General features: G+C 42.3%; 1 long non-coding RNA gene across 1 annotated transcript; it reads left to right on the top strand.

The window, feature by feature from the left end:
- The first annotated feature begins 1,934 nt into the window (after positions 1-1,934).
- Positions 1,935-4,500, top strand: LOC147208222 (uncharacterized). Its single transcript, XR_015100284.1, has 3 exons — positions 1,935-2,531; positions 3,160-3,214; positions 3,334-4,500. It is a non-coding gene; the product is annotated as an uncharacterized LOC147208222 (long non-coding RNA).
- The last annotated feature ends 707 nt before the right edge of the window (positions 4,501-5,207 follow it).

Consider the following 5,207-nt stretch of genomic DNA (forward strand, 5'->3'; position numbering starts at 1 on the left):
TCAAGGAAATGAGGCTTTCTATCAATATATGTGTCTATATATGTATACAAATGTTTGTTTTTTCTTTCCTTTATCAGGTCAGTGGTTTCTCAGGTCAGAAGCAATCAGACAAACAGGTTTCAGTATCAGCACTGCAAAGAAGGTAGGGGGCTGCTGGGTACCATTTCAAACCCGCTGAACTTATGACGACAGCACTGGCTGCTTGCTGAATGTTGGCCGCCTCAGTAAAAAAGAATTGGCGAGCAATGGAATCAACTGGCAGGAGGGGCATGACATTGTTGTTTTAGAGCCAGAGAAAGACGACTAAATGAGGTTTAAAGCAGCTGTAGATGGGGACAAAAACCTACGAAACACAAAACAAGTAGCATTGCCCCCATCGAAATCAAAATTAGTGCTGGTACAAGCGTGCCGCCGAGAATGCGCACCCATCAAACACAAATTCTTCTCGTTCGATGAATGTTGTGTCCAAAATGCTGAAAACAGTTCACATCGACAACAAACACCATATGACACAACAAAAGACAAAAACAACAAAAAGCAAAGCTCTTGCAGAGCTCTTGCTGACTGCTGCCGCCTACGGCACCATCTTGGATGGACTCTTAACTACTAATTTAAACCATGGATACAATTAAGGTGGATATGACAATAGGTAGGTATGAAACAATGTGGGAATAGATAGATCCTTGTTTAGTCGATAGGTAGGTAGGTAGATACTGAGATTCCATGGAGACAATATAGCTGGATATGATGCCAAACAATAAATGGATATGACACATGACAATATGGGAGATAGATCCTTGGTTGATAGCTAGATAAAGGGACTGAAATACTCTGGATGTAAAATGAGAGATCCATACAAGAGGGTGTCTATGGTACAATATGGTAGATAAATAGTAGGTAGGTTGGTAGGTCACGTAACAATAGAATCTGACATTATTTAAAAGCCAAATGACGTCTAACATTCCCTTGAAAGCAGAGGTACTTTGATACTGATAAGAGTAGCTGTCTACCTCAGGCCATATTTGTGGTGTGAAAGCATCTGAGAGAGAGAGAGAGAGAGAGAGAGAGAGAGAGAGAGAGAGAGAGCGGTTATTCGCTGACCCAAAGCAGTTGGGCCTGGATGACAGTTGCTCCCTGCTCCCAGACGTCAACTTGGGAGATAGAAAAATCACAAAACGTGGTCTCACCTAAGGCTGAAAACAGACTTTTTCACCTTGCGTTAATGTGTCCTCTTCCAACAGCCGGATCTGATGCGCTTACAGCAGATGTTAATTTGTCCTACCTGACACGGGATTCTTCTACACCACTTAGAGGGACACGTCACATTCCTCCCCCTGTGAGAATATGCCTGAAATATAGAAGAAAACGGGGAGCCTGGAGCTGGTATATTTTATGTCAAATCTAGGCCAGGACACATAGTAGGGGAGATTGGAATGCAGAGTACAAACTACATGCATCACATTACCTCTTGCTAAGAAGCGTCTCATGTAGGTTCGGCCCATCTAGGTCCACAAGAATCACCCATAAACACAACCACAAATAACAGTTAATTAGCAAGGAAATACAGGCGGCCCCGTGGTCCAGTGGTTAGCACGTCGACCTCACAGTGCAGCTCTGGCCTCCCTGTGTGGAGTTTGCATGTTCTCCCCGGGCCTGCGTGGGTATTTTCCGGGTACTCCGGTTTCCTCCCACATTCCAAAAACATGCATGGCAGGCTGATTGAACACTAAATTGTCCCTTTGTGTGAGTGTGAGGACGGATGGTTGTTTGTTTCTGTGTGCCCTGCGATTGTCTGGCAACCGATTCAGGGTGTCCCCCGCCTACTGCCCGAAGACGGCTGGGATAGGCTTCAGCACCCCCCGCGACCCTTGTGAGGATAAGGCGGATATGAAAATGGACATATCTGCCTCAAGATGTGTTGATGCATGATTTGTTGTCAAATATCTGTTGGTGACAGCGTTTAACACCAGTCTGTGGTGTTTTACATTGTTTGTTAGCATTAGGCTATGCAGACATTTTCTCACACACACACACACACACACACTGATATATATAGATAGATAGATAGATAGATAGATATTACCTCACCTCGCAACATGTGACACTTCAAACTGTCGTTGGTTCACCCCAATGGAGGCTCGACCCCCTGAGGTATCAATTCCTTTGTAATTATTGAAATTATTGCACTACAAAGGATGTCTTTGCTCCATTTCGGCTTCAGAAAATGAAACAAATTAACTCTTTAATTGTGTGAAAAAGACTTTGCCTTTAGCTGTAATCCACTGCACGTAGCTTGCAGCAAAACATCACTGCGTGCGAGGACAGGCGGCCCCTTTGTCAACGTTTCTGTTATTCCTCCTGAAACCTGAATCCGCCGCACACCTGTTCTTTTGTGCCATTTTTTCAGCGGGGTCTGTGGCCCTCTAATTCCCGCTTCTTTCTTACGCTTTTGGCTTTGTACTCGCCGCCTACATTAAACACCTTCTCTTTGCCTGCCTGCATTCTGCCGCACATCACGGATCACGGTGAAGGTGAGTGTGTTTATTTTCTTTATGGCGCAGTCCACCTCACAAACAAAACAACACAGTGCATCCGCTTGCAACGCGACAAAACAAAAAAAAAACTTTAGTTTTTGAATCATTTTGGCATCATTGGTACAGTTCACCCCTGAAATCAAAATACATGCTCCATCTAGTTCTTGGAAATGTTACTGGGATTTGTTATGTTTGACTCAGTACAGTGTGAATGATACGGTCCACCCGAGAGCCAAAATGGAATCATCCGTCCATGTGTGACATCCGATTTTCATTTATTAACATTAGCATCACTACAATATAAGTGGTACAGTCCACCCTAGAATCAAAATGGTATCATCCATCAATTTCTTATCTGTCATGTTTAAAATTAAATTGCAACATCAATGGTACAGCCTTACCAGACTCCAACTGGCATTTTCCATCCATCTGAACATTTACTCTACAAATGTTCAACATGATGAATCACAACAACATGAATAGTAAAGTCCAAATTGGCATTATACGTCCATATTTGCCATTCAGTTTTCATTTTTATAACATTATGAACCACGACTACGACATCAACGGTAGCGTGCACACCAGACTCATTCAAACTCCATTTCCACTTTTGATTTGTCAACAGACAGATGACTCCACAGTATTCCCAGTGCTGTTGTGCTCAAGAAATGTCTGAAATTGTGAGTAACATTCCTGGCTGGGCCTTCATCAAATTAAAGCAGTAGTTTGGAGCGATGTTGTCTTGAGTTTCTGAGAGAATCACAATTCAACTTCATCTTTTGTGTTCAAATGTCTCAAGGAAGCGTCGCCCATCCTTCAAAGGAAAAGCCTTGAGTCTACATATTGCCGTATTGTATTCCTCTAACTATTTAACCTTCACCTTTACTTTCCTGTGAAGCGAGATGCTAATTTTCATTTCTCTCTTTTGCACTCACATCTCTGAGCAATGCTTTGCTCTCCGAATTCGCTACTACTCGCCCGCGTGGAGGACGAGGTGAAAGAAAAAAAGAAAGAAGCCTTTCCTCATCGCCTTTCATTTTTTCTTTTTTGAAAGACGTCCTTTGTGGTGCGGGCCCGGGAGCAGCTCCAGTGTCTCCGAACGCAGCCTTTTCATCGTGTGAACGGGTTGGGAATCTCACTGAGCCTATTCATGCACTGCCAGGGCCTTCGTTTGTGCTCCCGCAGCACAAGGCGAGGCAATGCCGAGGAGGGAAGACAATTCAGCAGGGAGTCAGGGAGTTGGGATGTCATTTTAAATGTTGAAGGCTGTTCCCCGGGGTAAAAAAAAAAAAAGTCATAAAGAGGGAATCTATTTGACCAGGGGTGTTTATTCATTGAAGTCGTACGACAATTTATGTTTTGATTGTTATTGGTCCTAAGCAATGACCAATAGTATAAAACATGGTGGTAAAAGAGTGCATCGATTTGAGGTCTGGGGTTTATATTTTTCAACTAGTACAGTATTACTGAAGATATAAAAGAATATGTTGCTCAAACCCGCATTCCAGCGGTTATTGGTACTTAGTGATGATGTTGCTGCTGTTAAACCCAACATTAAAGATGGTGTCTATTTGGGGAGTGGGGTTGAGAAATTATTTCTTCTTCGAAACAGTGCTTTAAGTGGAAAAAAATAAGCGCCATATTCATTAAGTTACGGGCGACTAGCTTATCCCCGTGGATGGTTCCCCTGCATATCTTTCCATGTAAAGTTAGATGAAACAACTTTGACCAAAGTCTATAATTTTCTTCCGCAGTGAGCAAATTTGATGAAACTATGGCTGCATGTTCGCAAATAGCTCTAGAGACTGCTAGAGCTATTTTTTTTTTCCTGAGAGGAATGCAAAACAGACCTGCACGATGTGATCACATGAAAATGGCTTCATGAAAAATGGCAGAATTGAGTCTGTCATCACATACCTAGATAAAGTAAGACAAAATGCCAAACGAGATGTCACATCACATAACACTACGCGGGACAACTACAATACAAATACAAAATACAAAATAAAAGCTTCCTAAGGTTATTGGATTGGCGTCAAAGTATTATTTGGTTGGTTTTGTTTTTGAAGTTAGCCTTTGTGTTGACGTCGTGCATGTTACGTTATGAGCATGCTTGCTGCTATCTTAACATGTCTAAATGACAGCGCACATGCCAAACAAACTGTTACCGGTACGCCGTAAAAAGTCCCGGTACATGAGAGGTTAAAGTCAAGAAGCGCAGGTACTCTGTACCGCTGCGTACCCGCCCTCTAATAGCACTGCTTGGAAATGGCCTCTAATGCAAAACATGGTAGTAAATAGGACATCTATTTGGGGGATGGCATTTATTTTTTCGAGTATTACAGGACAATTTAAAAAAATATTCTTCCCAAACGTGCATTTCAGTAGTTATTGGTCATCCATTTCAAAACACATTCAAGGTATCTCTCTATTATAAGTAGTATAATAGTATAACAAGTATAACAACAACAACAAAAAAAGATGATTCCAAAACCTCTGCTTCACTAATAACTGGCACTTAGTCATGGCATTGACCACATGTAGCGCAAAACTTGGTAAAACTTGGTCAAATGTGTATGTGGTTTTTAATAATGACATCGGCTTGTGTCAATACAGATGGGCCCGGCCAACTTGTGTTTAAACTCTCGAATGGGACAAACTGGGGGACCCGGC

The sequence above is a fragment of the Hippocampus guttulatus genome, chromosome 2 (assembly GCF_054856545.1).
Source record: "Hippocampus guttulatus isolate MCC_2025c chromosome 2, RoL_Hgut_1.0, whole genome shotgun sequence".
NCBI classification, from domain to species: Eukaryota; Metazoa; Chordata; class Actinopteri; order Syngnathiformes; family Syngnathidae; genus Hippocampus; species Hippocampus guttulatus.